Source organism: Gopherus flavomarginatus, chromosome 23 (genome assembly GCF_025201925.1).
Source record: "Gopherus flavomarginatus isolate rGopFla2 chromosome 23, rGopFla2.mat.asm, whole genome shotgun sequence".
NCBI classification, from domain to species: Eukaryota; Metazoa; Chordata; order Testudines; family Testudinidae; genus Gopherus; species Gopherus flavomarginatus.
Genome location: NC_066639.1, coordinates 16,805,722 through 16,823,670, shown reverse-complemented (window position 1 = coordinate 16,823,670; position 17,949 = coordinate 16,805,722). Strand labels below are relative to the sequence as shown.

At 55.9% G+C, this 17,949-nt stretch overlaps 2 protein-coding genes across 2 annotated transcripts in view; one reads left to right on the top strand and one right to left on the bottom strand.

Moving 5' to 3' along the window:
- INCA1 (inhibitor of CDK, cyclin A1 interacting protein 1) overlaps positions 1–17,949 on the bottom strand; it is a 40,824-nt gene that overhangs the window by 21,036 nt on the left and 1,839 nt on the right. The window lies entirely within an intron of this gene.
- The window catches only part of KIF1C (kinesin family member 1C), a 33,109-nt gene continuing 23,542 nt past the window's right edge, over positions 8,383–17,949 (top strand). The window contains exon 1 of the mRNA XM_050933254.1: positions 8,383–8,655. The gene's annotated coding sequence lies outside the window, so the exon portion shown is untranslated. The remainder of the gene's footprint in view (positions 8,656–17,949) is intronic.

Sequence of the window (17,949 nt, the reverse complement as noted above, 5' to 3'; positions counted from 1 at the left end):
TGCAGTACCCCTTGCCCCATTAATACCCCCTTCATGGTGCCCTTGCCCCCTTAACAGCCCTTCCATGGTAACCCCTCACCCCATTAATATATCTTCTGCAGTACCCCTCACCCCATTAATACCCCCTCCATGGTACCCTCACCCCCTTAACAGCCCTTCCACGGTACCCCTCGCCCCATCAATACCCCCTCCACAGTACCCCTCACCCCATTAATACCCCTTCCATGGTAACCCCTCACCCCATTAATATATCTTCTGCAGTACCCCTTGCCCCATTAATACCCCCTCCATGGTACCCTCGCCCCCTTAACAGCCCTTCCATGGTACACCTCGCCCCATCAATACCCCCTCCACAGTACCCCTCACCCCATTAATACCCCTTCCATGGTAACCCCTCACCCCATTAATATATCTTCTGCAGTACCCCTTGCCCCATTAATACCCCCTCCATGGTACCCTTGCCCCCTTAACACCCTTTCCATGGTAACACCTCACCCCATTAATACCCCTTCCATGGTAACTCCCCACCCCATTAATACATCTTCTGCAGTACCCCTTGCCCCGTCAATACCCCCTCCACGGTACCCCTCACGCCATTAATACCCCTTCTGTGGTAACCCCTCGCCCCCTTAATACCCCTTCTGTGGTAACCCCTCGCCCCCTTAATACCCCTTCCACTGTAACCCCTCACCCCATTAATACCCCTTCCATGGTAACCCCTCACCCGATTAATATGTCTTCTGCGGTACCCCTTGCCCCGTCAATACCCCCTCCACGGTACCCCTCACCCCATTAATACCCCTTCTGTGGTAACCCCTCGCCCCCTTAATACCCCTTCTGTGGTAACCCCTCATCCCATTAATATATCTTCTGCAGTACCCCTTGCCCCATTAATACCCCCTCCATGGTACCCTTGCCCCCTTAACAGCCCTTCCATGGTAACACCTCACCCCATTAATATGTCTTCTGCAGTACCCCTCGCCCCATCAATATACCCTCCATGGTACCACTCACCCCACTAATACGCCTCCTGTGGTAACTCTTCGCCCCCTTAATACCCCTTCCACAGTAACCCCTCACCCCATTAATACCCCCTCCACAGTACCCTCACCCCATTAATATGTCTTCTGCAGTACCCCTTGCCCCATTAATACCCCCTCCACGGTACCCTCGCCCCCTTAACAGCCCTTCCATGGTAACACCTCACCCCATCAATACCCCCTCCACAGTACCCCTCACCCCATTAATACCCCTTCCACGGTAACCCCTCACCCCATTAATACCCCCTCCACAGTACCCTCACCCCATTAATACATCTTCTGCAGTACCCCTTGCCCCATTAATACCCCCTCCATGGTACCCTCGCCCCCTTAACACCCTTTCCATGGTACACCTCGCCCCATCAATACCCCCTCCACAGTACCCCTCACCCCATTAATACCCCTTCCATGGTAACTCCCCACCCCATTAATACCCCTTCTGTGGTGACCCCTCACCCCATTAATACCCCTTCCATGGTAACCCCTCACCCGATTAATATGTCTTCTGCAGTACCCCTTGCCCCATTAATACCCCCTCCACGGTACCCCTTGCCCCATTAATACCCCCTCCCTGGTCTCCCCCAGATGATCCCCTCTGTGTGACACCTTGGGGCACCGGTGGGGGGGTCAGTCCTGTGCATCCCCCCCCATATTGGGGGACCCGGCGTGTGGAGCAGAAGGGGGGTGGACGGGAGGGCTCTGGCTTGTTACGGGGGGCATGGCCCCCTTCCCCCACCCCATGGGGAGAGGGCATGGGGGGGTCACTGCCCTCTTTCCCCCACCCCCTCGCACGGCCATGGGGGGTTCACTGCCCTCTTTCCCCCACCCCCTCGCACGGCCATGGGGGGGTCACTGCCCTCTTTCCCCCACCCCCTCGCACGGCCATGGGGGGGTCACTGCCCTCTTTCCCCACCCCCTCGCACGGCCATGGGGGGTCACAGCCCTCTTTCCCCCACCCCCTCGCACGGCCATGGGGGGGTCGCTGCCCTCTTTCCCCCACCCCCTCGCACGGCCATGGGGGGGTCGCTGCCCTCTTTCCCCCACCCCCTCGCACGGCCATGGGGGGGTCGCTGCCCTCTTTCCCCACCCCCTCGCACGGCCATGGGGGGGTCACTGCCCTCTTTCCCCCACCCCCTCGCACGGCCATGGGGGGTTCACTGCCCTCTTTCCCCCACCCCCTCGCACGGCCATGGGGGGGGTCGCTGCCCTCTTTCCCCCACCCCCTCGCACGGCCATGGGGGGGTCGCTGCCCTCTTTCCCCCACCCCCTCGCAGGGCCATGGGGGGGTCGCTGCCCTCTTTCCCCACCCCCTCGCACGGCCATGGGGGGTCACAGCCCTCTTTCCCCCACCCCCTCGCAGGGCCATGGGGGGGTCACTGCCCTCTTTCCCCCACCCCCTCGCACGGCCATGGGGGGGTCACTGCTCTCTTTCCCCCACCCCCTCGCACGGCCATGGGGGGGTCACTGCCCTCTTTCCCCCACCCCCTCGCACGGCCATGGGGGGGTCACTGCCCTCTTTCCCCCACCCCCTCGCACGGCCATGGGGGGGTCACTGCTCTCTTTCCCCCACCCCCTCGCACGGCCATGGGGACAGGGCACGGGGGGGGACACGCTCGCACGGGGGCGGCTTCCCCTCACCTCAGGCAGTGCAAGCCTGAGGGCTGGGAAAAGGCGGGAAAAACCGTTGGGGGACTGAAAAAAGGCGGGAAAAACCATTGGGGGGCTGGAGAAACTGTTGGGGGGGCTGGAGAAACCGTTGGGGGGCTGGAGAAAGGCAGGAAAAACCATTGGGGGGCTGGAAAACCATTGGGGGGCTGGAAAAAGGCAGGGAAAACTGTTGGGGGGCTGGAGAAATCGTTGGAGGGATGCAAAAGGCAGGGAAAACCATTAGGGGGCTGGAGAAACTGTTGGGGGGCTGGAGAAAGGTGGGAAAAAACGTTGGAGGGCTGGAAAAACCATGGGAGGGCTGGAAAAAGGCAGGGAAAACCGTTGGGGGGCTGGAGAAACCATTGGGGGGCTGGAAAAATGCAGGGAAAACCATCAGGGGGCTGGAGAAACCACTGGGGGGCTGGAGAAAGGTGGGAAAAACCATTGGGGGGCTGGAAAAAGGCTGGGGAAACCATTGGGGGCTGGAGAAACCGTTGGGGGGCTGGAGAAAGGCAGGGAAAACCATTGGGGGGCTGGAGAAACCGTTGGGGGGCTGGAGAAAGGCAGGGAAAACCATTGGGGGCTGGAGAAACCGTTGGGGGGCTGGAGAAAGGCAGGAAAAACCATTGGGGGGCTGGAAAACCATTGGGGGGGTTGGAAAAAGGCAGGGAAAACCATTGGGGGGCTGGAGAAATCGTTAGTGGGCTGGAGAAAGGCAGGGAAAACCATTAAGGGGTTGGAGAAACTGTTGGGGGGCTGCAAAAAGGCAGGGAAAACCATTGGGGGCTGGAGAAACTGTTGGGGGGCTGCAAAAAGGCGGGAAAAGCAAAGGGGGGGCTGGAAAATGGCAGGCAGCTGTTCCTCCAAGCCTGGAGGCTCAATCCCCCAGACTGCGGGGCGCTCGGACGGGACCAGGGCATGGAGAGGGCATAGAAACCCCTTGGCTCCTGGCTCCAGCGCCCGTCGTGATCCCCAACATCTCCCGGCGTCTCCGCGCCAGCCCGGACCCTGGCCACACGTCACCCCCCTAAGGACACCCGGGGGACGAGCTCAGACCCGTCCCGCCTGCCCGCTGCGGTGCCCAGACATCTGCCCCTCAGCGGGAGTGGTGGTGCCCCAGGGAGGGCTGCTAGGTCCCTGCACGTGCCCGGCTCACACGTGGAAACCATGCAAACGGGCCGGCGTGTCCGCTCACGGACACCAGTGTCAGTCGGGAGGAGGTGATGCCAATGGGTTTTCACTTGTGAAAGGGGGGCATTGCAGGACGGAGTCGTCTGTTTGCTTTCCACATGCCACAACTGGAGCCACCCCCCCCCCCAAAAATCGGTGGCTTTTCTGCCATTTGCTCCGGGCCCACACAAGGCCGGGACGTGGGCAGTTCAGGGCCTGGGTGTTACCACTGGGCTCGGCCCAGGCCAGTCGCAAGGGCGGGGGATGAAATTGGCCAGGAAAAAGAGTTGGGGTTGGAGGGGTCCAGCTGCGGACGGAGAGGGAAGACAGGGAGTACCTACCGGGCGGGAGACAGGACACGTGTGAATGGAGTTAATTGGGAATGGAGCCGTGGGCGGATGCGTCCAGCCCACTCGTGTAAAAGGGGGCAGTGCCAGACCCAGAGAGGGTGAACCCAGGAGTCCTGACTCCAACCACTAGATCCCACTCCCTTCCCAAAGCCGGGGAGAGAACCCAGGAGTCCTGGCACCCAGCCCCCCTGCTCTAACCACCAGCCCCCACTCCCCTCCCAGAGCTGGGGAGAGAACCCAGGAGTCCTGAGTCTCACACCTTGCTTGCAAGTATCCAGTTCAAAACGTGATCCAGCCACAGATATAGCTGGTTATGGCTCACAGGCCGAAGCTACCGCTGACTTTTTAGGAAGGAGAGGCCAGTGGCTCAGGCGATCCCGGCTCGATTCCCATTTCCGCTACCGAGTCCCCGTCCAACCTTGGTCGAGTCACTTAATTTCCTCGCCCTCTCAGTTCCACCCTTCGTAAAAACGACGCGCTTACAAAAATCAGACACGGAAATACAGACACGTCCCAGCCAAGCTGTGACTGAACGGTTGCTGACATCCTCCTTTGGCCTGCACGAGGTTGCTATTTGGACGGACGTCGCTAGCACTTTTATGTCGCCTGGTACGCAGGCAAGTATCTAGAGGAGTTGATGAACCCGCTGGAGGACCTCTGCCTACCCCTGGGGTATCTCAAATATAGACCGACCCCACGTTTTACTGGGATAGCTGTCTCGGTTAGGGGGGTGATTTTGGACCCCGTAATATAAACTCTTCCATTGACAGAAAAATTGGTAACGGTGAGGCCGGTCCGTCCCGAGACCCCAAATCATTCCGCTGACCAGAGCTACCATGTTGTTTGCTTGTCTCGTTTCCTACACAGATTGGCAGCTTTTGGGGGCCAGCCACGCCATCCCGGGATCCCAGCCGGTAGAGCACGCAGGCCATGCAATAACAAACGTGACGAGAGACAACTTTGTGAGCGCAGAGACTAGGAATAAGACAACACGTTAATCACGTCCCCTGCCGGTAGGTTTCAGAGGGCTATGTTCTGCCACGTACATTGGCCAGACCGGACAGTCTCTCGGTAAAAGAATAAATGGACACAAATCGGACGTCAACATTCAAAAACCGGTCAGGGAACACTTCAACCTCCCTGGCCACTCGATTACAGACCTAAAAGTCACAATATTACAACAAAAAAACCTTCCAAAACAGACTCCCACGAGAGACTGCTGAATGGGAATTAATTTGCAAAATGGACACCATTAAATTAGGCTTGAACACAGACTGGGAGTGGATGGGTCATTACACAAAGGAAAAACTATTTCCCCATGTTTATCCCCCCACACACACACATACACTGTTCCTCACAACTTCTTGTCAACTGTTGCAAATGGTCCATTCTGATTATCACTACAAAAAAGTTTTTTTTCTCTCCTGCTGGTAATAGGTCACCGTAACTGATCACTCTCGTTGGAGTGTGGATGGTAACACCCATTGTTTCATGTTCCCTGTGTGTATACATATATATACACGCACACACACACACACACATATATACATACACACACACACACACGTTATATATATCTTCCTACTGTATTTTCCACTCCATGCATCAGATGAAGTGGGCTGTAGCCCACGAAAGCTTATGCTCAAATAAATGTGTTAGTTTCTAAGGTGCCACACGGACTCCTGTTCCTTCTAGTAGGGTGACCAGACAGCAAGTGTAAAAAAATCGGGTCAGGGGGTAATAGGTGCCTATATAAGAAAAAGCCCCCCAAAATCAGGACCGTCCCTATAAAATCAGGACATCTGGTCACCCTCTCTTCTAGCCACCTGCAGTCAAGCAAAACTACGCAGTGCTGGGGTCCAGGCCCTGCTTTTCCCAACAGGTGTGCGGTGCACTAGGAAAACGCCAGAGGGCGGCCTGCCTCGAACACGACAGCCCACACCTTACCTAGTGCAAGCCCGTGACCGTCTTTTCCTGAGTTTCCTTGTGTTTTTCCACGGCAGGAACATTTTCGGCTGGCCCAGAGCGGCTGCCGGTGTCCAGGATGAAAGGGGAACTAGCAACGTGGGCAGATCAAACCTTTATGTCTGTCCCCCATATATATATATCTATATCTATATATATATATTTTTTAATCTTAGATCACTGTTAAAGTCCTCCACCCGCAACCCAGCTAGCTCTTTGGGGGAGGTGCCCCCATGCTTAATACTGGGGCAGATCCCCTCTCCTTTCCGTTGCAAGGAATGGGGCAGCTCCCCTCCCTGCTTTCAAAGCAACCGGTTCAGGCTCTCAGCTGACTCAGGCAGTCAGGGTCAGTTTCCCTCCTTGTCCGAGCCAGGGACCCGGGCAGTCCACGGCACGGCTGTGTCTGTCGTGCCTAGTGTGTGTGGGGGGATTTTTCCACTCTCCTCCCCATGCGGCAGAGCTGGGGCGACCCCGGGGGGGAAGTACCCCATAGCTGGCATGTCATGCGTGACGGTTTGCTGGTCACTTTGAACTGGAAATGAGGTGGACGGGGAAGGGAACAGCAGGCTCCCCTCCCCCTGCATTGCCCAGCGGGGCGCCCCTGCCCCACAGCCTATGGCTGAGCAGCCCAGCTCTCCCCAGGGGGTGTCCCCCCCCCCCCGATCTCCTTCTACATCGCTCAGCAATTGTTCTGCAGGGATTTCTCCCCAAACATTGCTCAGCAAGGGGCCCTCCCCCCCAGCTCTCAGGCACTGCAAAGCCCCCCCAGGCCCTCCCCGGCACTGCAAAAAAACCTGACTCCCCTCTCGGCATTGCAAAGCCCCCCAGGTTCCCCTCCGCCAGGCACTGCACTGCCCCCCAGGTTCTGCCCCCCTGGCACTGCAAAGCCCCCCAGGTTCCCCTCTGCCAGGCACTGCACAGCCCCCCAGGTTCTGCCCCCCCGGCACTGCACAGCCCCCCCAGGTTCTGCCCCCTCAGGCACTGCACAGCCCCCCCAGGCCCTCCCCGGCCCTGCAAAAAACCCTGACTCCCCTCTCGGCACTGCAAAGCCCCTCAGGTTCCCCTCCGCCAAGCACTGCAAAGGCCCCCAGGATCTGTCCCCCCTAGGCACTGCAAAGCCCCCTAGGTTCCCCTCTGCCAGGCACTGCACAGCCCCCCAGGTTCTGCCCCCCCAGGCACTGCAAAGCCCCCCCGGCTCCCCCATCAGGCACTGCAAAGCCCCCCAGGTTCTGTCCCCCCCAGGCACTGCAAAAAAAACCTGACTCCCTCCCGGCACTGCAAAGCCCCACAGGTTCCCCTCTGCCAGGCACTGCAAAGGCCCGCCAGGTTCCCCTTCACCAAGCACTGCAAAGGCCCCCAGGTTCAGCCCCCCCGGCACTGCAAAGCCCCCCCAGGCTCCCCCCTCAGGCACTGCAAAGCCCCCCAGGTTCTGTCCCCCCAGCACTGCAAAGGCCCCCCAAGTTCCCTCTCCCAGGCACTGCAAAGGCCCCCCAAGTTCAGCCCCCCCGGCACTGCAAAGGCCCCCCAAGTTCTGACCCCCCCCAGGCACTGCAAAGGCCCCCCAAGTTCTGGCCCCCCCAGGCACTGCACAGCTCCCCAGACACTGCAAAGGCCCCCAGGTTCTGGCCCCCCCGGCACTGCAAAAGCCCCCAGTTTCACCCCCCCAGGCACTGCACAGTCCCCCAGGTTCCCCCTCCCAGGCACTGCAAAGGCCCCCAGGTTCAGCCCCCCTCAGGCACTGCACAGCCCCCCCCCAAAACGTCTGTTAGTCTGTAAGGTGCCACAGGATTCTTTGCTGCTTTTACAGATCCAGACTAACACGGCTACCCTCTGATACTTTACAGCCCCCCAGGTTCCCCCTCCCAGCACTGCAAAAGCCCCCCAGGTTCTGCCCCTCTCAGCACTGCAAAGGCCCCCAGGTTCAGCCCCCCCCGGCACTGCACAGCCCCCCAGGTTCAGCCCCCCCCGGCACTGCACAGCCCCCCAGGTTCCCCCTCCCAGCACTGCAAAGGCCCCCAGGTTCAGCCCCCCCCAGTATTGCAAAGCCCCGCCAGGGTCCCCCCGAGACCTTGCACCCCAAGACCCTGTCCCACGGGAGCTACCTCCCCCCCCCCAGCCTTGCCCCTTTAAGGCCCCTCCCCAGCTCCCAGGGAGGGGCCAGGCGCCTTTCCCGTCTCGCGACATTCCCACCCCCCCCCCCCCCCCCCGCTTCCCTTGGCAGCCCAGCCCGGCGGGCGCTGCCGGCCGCTGCTGCTTCTCCCCCCTTCCCCCTCCCCGGTGCAAATCTGGGGGCGCCCCCCCTTCCTATCTTTGCAACCCCCCCTCTGGGGATTGCACGGGGCCCGGCCAGGATGCAACAGCCCTAGAAGCAACCCCCCAAAAAACAGGGGGTGTCAGGTTTGCAACTCAATTTCCTGCCCCCCCCTACACCCCAATCTCAGCCAGGCCCTAGGGATGGTGCGGAGAGGCCCCTGGAAGGACAGGTAAGTGGTTGGGGGAGGGGCAATGCAAAGAGGGGATCCCCCTTGTGCTGGGTAATGCACGGGGGGAGTGGGGACCCCCCTCTTGCTGAGCAATGTATGGGATGGGGATGTACTGCAGAGCAGGGAGGGGACCCCCCCTTGCTGAGCAATGCATGGGATGGGGGGGTAATGCAGAGCAGGGAGGGGACCCCCCTTGCTGAGCAATGCATGGGATGGGGGGGTAATGCAGAGCAGGGAGGGGACCCCCCCTTGCTGAGCAATGCATGGGATGGGGATGTAATGCAGAGCAGGGAGGGGATCCCCTCTTGCTGAGCAATGCATGGGATGGGGGGGTAATGCAGAGCAGGGAGGGGACCCCCCCCGCTGAGCAATACTTTGTGGGGATCAGGGTGCCCTGTTCGGGGTGTCTGGGGAAGGCAGGCACGGGACAGGGGTCAGGGAGATATTTGAATGGGATGAGGGGCAGACTGAGGCATGCCAGGAAGCTGTGCCTTGGACAGGCCAGGGGAGACAATTGGGCTGGATCATGGGTTGTTCACATACTGCTTGGGAGTAGGGTGCCCAGACAGCAAGTGTGAAAAATCGGGATGGGAGAGGGGGGTAGTAGGAGCCTAAAAAAGAAAAAGACCCCGGGAAGGGGTGGGGAAAAGTTAAACTTGTTAAGGGCAGAAACTTTGGGGAGTCCCTGTTCCCCCCCCCCTGGATCTGCGAGGGGCGAGTGGATGCCGGGCTGGGCACGGGTCGTAGATCCAGTAAGGATCCAGGTGACAAAGGTGCCTCTCCTGTGATTCTGAGTGTTGAGCCATCCTGGATTCTGGGAACCCGTTGCACCCTTTTCGGGGTGGGATGTCGCCCCTGGTGCCTCCCGGTGGATTTGCGGAGAGGAGGGTTTTGGGAACACACCGTTGTGTGGTCACGGATTATTTTTAGAAGTGTGAAGTGAGTTTCTCGCTTTGCCGTCTGATTCACAAAGGCGGAAATGTGTCATCTAAAGACACTGCCCGGTTGCTTGTACCTACGTCTTTAGAGTCCACGCGACTCTCTGATGGTACAAAGCAGTCGTTGTCAATCTTTTTCCTTCCATTTGCGGCCCCCCCCCCCGTGAAATTTCAAATGGAGGCGCACCTTTCGCATCGTCTGTGCGCCCCCGTGCGTCCACCAACCCCGCTTGTGGAGAAAGGTAGAACATCTCCAAACAGAAGCTAGTTGAATTCAGGTTCGAAACAGGAGCACGTATTTTCTTAACCGGGAGGGTAATTAACCAGTGGATTCTCTGCTGCTTGGAGTCAAAAGACTGGGGCGGTCCCTTTCTACAAAAAAATGGCTAGGATGATGCGGGAAGGACCAATAGCCCCTTCTGGCCTTAAAATTTGGTGAAACTTTGCTCCAGCCGCTAGTTAAAAAATGGTAGCGCCTTACAAATTCTCAGCAGCTTAAATTTACAAAAATGATTTAGCAGTTTAAAAAAAAAAACAGGATTATTGGGTTTGGGTTGGGTTTTTTTAAGCGTCTGAGGGACCTGATTTTTTCAGAAAATACTTTGCGCCCGGCCTCTGAAAATTGGATGGCTTGGAAAGTGTCTCTGAAAACGGATGCAGCGATTTCCTTACCTTCTGCCACTCTTGGCATACTTGCATGCTGGATTAACTTCACCAGCCTTCAACTGCAAACGCACGCAGCCATGGTCCCATTCAGAACATGCCTCCTCCTTCTTCCAGACACCGATCTCTTATACACGTGCCCAGCGTTTGGCGTGCGTGGAGGGGATGGGTGTCTGAAACATGCACTCGCTAGAAGGAAGCTTTTGGCCTTCGCAGGACTCTTACAGTTTGGGGATGCCGTTTTTAATACGAGGGCGAGGCCTGCTAGTTGCGCCCATTTTACAGATGCAGAAACTGAGGCTTGTAGAGGCGGTGTCACTCAGGGAATCCATGGCAGCCAGGAATTTAAGTACTGACTTTTGACCCTAGAAATGGAGCCTCGTCTTTTGGAAATTGTGCCCGCTAGTTCAGAGGTGAGAGGAGGAGGAGGAGGAAAAAATGCATTACTTAATCACTTTCCGTCTAGGAATTCTCTGGGTCCAGTTTCTCAGCAAGCTTTCCGGGGTGGGCTTTGTCCTTTTTCGATCCTCCCTTAGAGATGCGATATTCTGTTTGTCCCTTCCTTCCCACCCTGACCTTTGCTTACAAGAACGTGCTCTCCGGTTGGGTGCTTGGTGAGTTAATGTAACTTTGAAACCAGCTCTTTCTGTTTCTCTTTTCAAAGTGGTGTCCTGTTGACTTTGATTTGTTGTTTTAAGCCAGAGGGTGGGAGCGGGTGGTTATTTGCCCTGCCGTTTATCAGCCTCTCCTTTTCGCCAGGCATTCTTGTCTGGCTTACTCTGAGCATGTCTGAGCCTCCTCTCGTGACTGGTTCTGAGGCTGTAACAGCTGTTTAAATAACTCCTGCTTTGGCAGAAAACTTCAGGATGGGACGAGCAGTCGTGGTCGTTTTGAAGAAGGTTTCAGATTTGCCATGTGACAGGGCCACCTTTCTTTCCAGCTTATCTATATTTGATCAAAGCAGATTAGTACAGAACATGCTTTAGGATGCAGCTTCTTGATTGCTTTACCTTTATTTTCACAAATCTGTAACGACGTACAGCGGGAAAAGGTCTGAGCCACACACCTGTGGTCGTGACTATCAGTCCGGCCTCGCTACCCTGGTACAAAACCTGTGTGCTGACCAGGCCTTACCAGAGAAAGGAAGGCTTGTTAACACCGAGCTACATACAGAGAAACCGAGGCATCACAGCGATGACCTGATTTGCTCCAGGTCAGATGGGGAGTCTGGGGGTGGGCGGAGCTGGGAATTTGAACCCAGATCTTGTGAATCTGAGTGCTTTGTGCCCACGATGGCCATTTGCCGTTACGAGCCCGGCTGGACGCTCGCTCGCTGTGGCAGCGATTGGCGACTGGTTCGCGGGAGCAGGGTTCAGCGGGCACGCGCTGGCTTGTGCTTGTAAGCGTGAGAGCCTTTTGGTGGAAAGCAAGCTTCCCCGAGGGATTTGTTTAGGGGTAAGAGAAGCTAATCAGATGTAAACTGCTTAACTTTGCACAAGTTAAATCCTAGCTTGTGACTCTCCCCAAGAAGGGAAAGGACTAATTTGTATTTTTTATCTGGCTGCCTTTCAAAATGTGGGGGTGCCCCCCACCCCCTGCACACGCCCGCCTTGTGTACCGACCCTAAACTCCCCCTGGAGAGCGCAGCCATCTGATCAGCTGTTGTCTTCCTTGCCTGGCGAGACAGGTTATCGGCCCGTCTGCTTTCGGTGACATGGAGTCTGCTCCATGCCAGCACCTGCACCTCTCTGCTTGGAGTCTGCAAAACTTTGATTCTCCTGCTTTGCCAGGAAAGCTGGTGGGTTGTTCCCCTCCTCCACATATCTCCAAGACAGCTAGGTGCTAGGTGCTTCGTTTTCCGAGGGCCCCTTTCTGCCGAGCCTGTCCGCCATTTATAATTAACAGCGTTCGCGTCGTAATTAAGCATTGGCGTTGTTTTGGAGGCTCTTGTTTTGGCCCGCCTGCTTGCGGAGCGAGGATAAAAGGCAGGAGGAGATCGCAAAACGTCCTAAACCTTAGATGGGAGACGGTCCCCGTGTGCGCTCAATGTTTATTGTCCCCGCTGGAATAAAAGTTGCTTTAAGCCGTGTTGTTATAGTGAGGCGCTAGACGTGCCCACGGTCCGTGTTCTGAATCTCATTCCCTGTGTCTAGCATGTTACCGTAGCCCCAGGCATGGACCCACATCCCACGTAGTACAAACGCAGCATAAAAAGACAGGACCTGCGCCAAGGAGCTTCCAGCCAAAGGGGCGTCCGAGAAAACAGCGGGGCAGCGTGATGGGCCAGGGTGTCCGCACGCACGAGCAGGTTTCTTGCTGCCGTCTGGAGGAGGCAGATTTGCGGATACGTTGGTCTCTCGGCGTTGCTCCCCAGAATCAGAGGGCTGGAAGGGATTTCGAGAGGTCAGCTAGACCCGTCCCCTGCACTCAGGGCAGGACTAGGGGGATTTATCCTTGCAGGATAACCGAGGTGCTTTTTGGTGTGTCTGCTTTCTCCGAGAAGAAGGCTGCTTCTAACCCAGATGGGCTTACGTGATGGGGGGCAGTTCCTGCTCCTGTTGGAAAGCATCTGCCTCTTTGGCTCCTACTTTCTGGATGGGATTTAGAGGGGCACAAAACTATTTTGTGACTTTTTTTCGGGGTGTGTGTGTTAGTTCTCTGCCATCATTTGTAGCAGCAATTGCGAAACATGACGTGTAGTTGGCGTAAGACGCACAGAGGCCGGGAGCGAAGCTGAACCAGCAAAGGTTTGAAACGCACGGACCTCGCAGCTGCAGAGATGGTCAAGGGGTGGGAATCTGCTCCCGTGCGCAGTGAACTGAAAAGCTCTGCCCGGGTAGACGCGGAGTCTTGAAGACTTTTTAAAGCAGATTCCAAGCAGAATTCAGGCTTCTGTATTTCTTCTACGAGAGGGGACAGCTGGGCCAGTTTTCCGCTGATTTCAGGTGTTGCAAGAGAGAGATTTTTAAGGCCATAAAGGATCGTTGTGATTGTCAAAAGGTGAGATTTTCAAAAATGCCCAAGTCATCTTTGAAAATGGGACTTAAGTTTTCCTAAGTAAGTTAGGGGAAAATTTTCACAAGACCCCAGTTCTGACCTCTCGTAGACCATGGGCAAAGGAATTTCACTTAAGGATTCCTGCCTCGAGCCTGTAACGTCTGGGCGAGCTACAGGGGGCCTTTTAGAAAGACATCGAGTCTTGCCTGGGAAGACCCTGTAAGCGCATTCGTGTTGGAGAATCTTCCCTATCCCTTGGTTAATTTGTCTCTCTGCATAAAAGAAGGGGCCATTTTCTATTTACTGTGATTCAATTCTGCCGTGTAAAACGGAGACATATTTTCACATCCTGTGGAGAGACATTTGGGGCCCTGGTACACCCCCATATCATGACCGTTATAGATGTTTTGGGGGACCCATTGTCCCCCTTCTTGTCCGCTCTGCTCAGACACTATGGAAAGGGACCCAGGTATCTACTTGGGCTCCGTGGTAGTGTAAAAATTCCTGCTTGAAGTGGCTTTAAACCTCCGTGGGATGTTTCCTCTTCAAACCATGCTCGCCGTCCTAAAAATCTGGCCTCTTTTACGGTGTTTCACCTTCGCTGTCCAAAATCCGCCGAGTGGTTCCCAGCAGGAGGGCTTTCCCTCGGTTATCTGGACAGCAAAAGTGAAAGACACGCCAGCACCGGTGGGTGGATGCTTCACCCCAAAGCCGTCGCTCTGCATCTGACCTCTCCAGGCCTCGTTCGCAAAGCAAACCCTTCCCCCCTGCCAGGCTCTGTACGGACGCAGAGTGAGAGGCGGGTCCATACCCTGAGGAGCTCACAAATAGGCAAGTCAGAGGAAGGGTGGGAGGCGGTAACCCAGGGTTGCAAGGTAGATCAGTGGTTGATCTGGGGCTAGAACCCAGGCGTCCTGCCTTAGCTGCTACCCCCAGGCTGCTTCTTGAAATGCTGGATTTGGGACGGAGGAAATCTGGGGTTTGAGTCCCCGCTACAATGCAGTCTTCCTGCGTGACTGTGCGGCGTGTCCTCGATTTGTGCCTCGGTTTCCCTTCCCTCCACCCCCACTAGCTAGCCATGCTTTCTCCCGCCAGTCTGTTTAAAACGGCAAGCTCTACGGGGCAGGGAGCGTCCGGGAGAGAGGATGCAAGTGCGTGTTCACATATGTACAGCTCCTGGCGCAACGTGGCCCCAGACTGTTAGGGACCAGTGGTGGACCCGACAAACTTGTCTGTTTTCATTCCGCTCCCTGCTGCTGCTGGGGCCTCGGCCCCGTGCTCTCGGCCGCCCAGAGGAAACCAACTCCCCTGTTTTCAGCCGGGGAAGTCAGCCTGCGGGGAAGCCGGCTTTTCCTGCGGGGCCACGCCTGGTTTCGGTCTTGTCTCATCCCGGCGTGCGCGCAAGGGAAAACCCACTGTGCTCCAGGCTTTTTCATGTGCCTTGTGAGGCTGGAAAGGGAGATCTGGATGCAGTGAGGGATTGTCTAGATTCGTAGGGGGTTTTTATTACGGCCAGAAGCAGTCATTGTAACCATCTGCCCCCATCCTCTTCCTGGGTGCTCCGACAGTCACTTTATGGTGCAACTGTTTGCTCTGGGAAGAAAGGACTTTGCTCTGCCTACCTGCTCGCTGGGCAGTGAACCCACAACGCCAGGACGTCTGTCTTTGCAGCCTGTTCCCGGCAGGCGACAGTAAAAGCGATGCCCTCTGGCAGATTTCCCCCCCCCATAAACATTTTCATGGGAGCTTAAACCAAAAAACGTTCAGGGGAGCCCGCTTTTTATTTCGATTTGACACGTGTGTCCCCTACAAAGTAGGCCCAACCTGTGCTTTTCACGTGGGAGTCTGTTTATCACAGGGTTGTTTGCCTCCACCCGTTTTCAGCGCCGTGGGAGTGTCATCCTTGTAAATCGGCGAGCGGTGTCCTGTAGTGGATGTCTGGGATTCTTGAGATTTTTTTTTAAGGCTGGAAGGGACCATGTAATCCGACCTCCTGTAAAATATCAGCACGTAAGAGCATCAGACTAAATTCCTGTCTTGCCCGGGACCCTGTGTCCGACAGTTGCCCGTACCAGAGCCACAGGAAAGTGCCTAATTCCACCTTGTCCTCCGCTTCTGGCTTCTGGGAGGCAGAGGTCTTGTGGTGCCCTGAGCATGGGGTTACCTCTCCTTCGTGAACGTATCTAGTTCCCTTTTGAACCCGCTTGGCCGTCACAGCATCCCCCGGCGAGGAGTTCCACGGGTTACTTGTCTGTAGAGTGACAAAGCACTTGTGCTAAACCTACCGTGTGTGAATTCCACCAGGTGACCTTGTGTCGCATGAAAGAACAAAATCGCATTTCTCGCTTAGCTTTTTCCGCAGCCTTTGAAATGAGTTCATAGGCCTCTCTTGCAACCAGTTAGTGATCCGTGAGATGTGTCTACATTGGACCAAAAAACCCCAAGCCCATGGTAGTGAATCTCAGACCTTGGGTCAGCTGATGGAAGACTTCGAAAACATTGTATCTCAGGTTGTTGTTAACACGGGCGGGAAATGATTTCATTTTTTATAATTCCGACGGATAATATCCATTTTTATCGTTAAGCATTTTCCCCGCAGTTTGTATCCATTTAAAATTTGACAGGTGTGAAAAAACGATGGGCTTTAAAAGCCTTTTTGATTGTCTGTATTGATTCTAAATGTGCACGGCCATGGGGCATGATGGGAGCGGTCAGACAACTGTCAGTGACACTAGACACTGATATTCAGGAAGTTACAGCTTTATAACCGTTAGAACACACATTGTCAACGGCACGTGGCAAACATCCTTGCATCAAACGGCCAGGCTTGGAAGCAGCCTCTTTTTATGAGTCTGCCTAGCTGGAAATTTCAGTTCCGATGGAGGGGGAATATTTTTTTTTCCCTCTTTTGGTTTTCTGTGACGACTGTGAAAGTGATATTTACCAACCAAATTGTGATTCGTGCAAACCTGAGTGTCACCTTTTACAGGAATCTAACAGCTTCCATGCTGGGCTTATCTGATATAACGACTGGTCCAAAAACCACACCCTGAAGAGGGGATAGTTATACTGGTGCAGATCCACTTTGGAGGCAGAGCCTTGGTTGGAAAAATTGCCGTTTGCACATGCTCGGGAGAGGCAGCTTAGCGCTCAGCAGCTAAATTCTAGGCTAGGGCATATGACTTGGAAAACAAGGGGGCGTTGAAGTTTAGGATACGCCGGCTGCTGGGCTTAATAGTTGTGTTAACGCGGCGCGTTGTCAAGCCATTGAAAAGGCCAGTGATTTTTTTTTTTTTTTTTTTTTTTTTGGAGCTTGGTTGGAAGGGGGGGAATTCAAATCTGCGCCCTCACTCGAAAGCAGTCCGCAGGATGCTTGCAGTGGGTGTGGAGGGGGGGTCAGAGGTGAAACACCTTTGTGGGGTGTTGTGAGTAACTTTTGTGCATTGCCGCCTGGAGGGTAAAACCGCAATTTGCGTGAAAGCGATTGGAAGATGGCTCTAAATCTGTATTTAGCTGTGCGATCCACGTGAGGCTGCCGGTTGTGTGTTTTCTCTCTCCCCCACAACCCCGTGCTTCTCCCAGAACAGCTGAAAACTTATTTTTAGTTCTGCCTGGATGTCCTTGTGCATCTGACGCTTTTCTCTTCCCCTCGTGGGGCCGCCGAAAAGCCCTTGGAGTCCCCTTCAGCCGGGCAAGGCAGATTTGTGTGAAAGGGGACGGGGAGATTTTACAATCTAATCCCTGACTCCTGATTCCTCAGCTCGGCCCCACACCCCTTCTGCTGAAGACAAGATCTAAAGGAGACATGGTCAAGGTAAGACAGACCCCCAGATATTGGGCCTGTCCCTATAAAATCAGGACATCGGGCCTCGGTGGACTCTCAATTCAGTATGAGTTCGGCGTTCCTCTAGTTTGCTACTGTTGATGCGAGGGCAGGAGGCTGCAGCTGGATACGTTTCAGGCTGTAGATTTTTAACATGGTGGGGAGTTAACCACAGAAACAGCTCACCCATCTCTGTCACCCTGACTCGTTCCATCCAGATTGGCTTTCTGTGCTAGCTCAGCCATCAGATATGGGCTGCATGCTGGGGGCAGTTCTCTGGCCCGTGGTATGTGGAAGTGGGACTGGCTGAACGTCTAGGAATCTGTTATTCCCATTTGATTGCAAGCTGGCTGGGGCAGGGCCCCTCTCTGTGGTGTGTGTACAGCTCCTAGCACCGTGGGGCTCTTGCAGGACAGATGAGGGACACTGAGGCAGAGAGAGGAAGTGAATTGTGCTACGTAGTCTGGAACTGAATCTGGATCTCTCGAGTCCCCGCCTGGCTCCTCGGTGCCCCGCGACCATCCTTGTTCTCAGTTCTCGCCGGGACGGTGCATCGGCCGTGTTCGGGCAGCCCAGCCGGGGTGGAGTGGAGACTCTCTGCCAGGTGCTTGGGTGTCTGGGCGGGGACAGCCAGCCTGCGTGAAGGCTGAACACCCCGCCCTGCCGGGAACGAGGTGACTCACGGCCTTTGTCCGCTCGGCCCTCGGCACGCCCGGCCGCTGTTTGCCTCTCTGCCCGCCCCAGATGCAGTTCCAGCTGGCTCCCTGCCTTGGGCCTGCGTCCGACGCTGCACGGCGAGGCTGACGTCCACGGTCTCGCTGGTGGGAACGTCTTCTCTGACATTGGGCTTCTGCTTGACACTTTTGGATATTT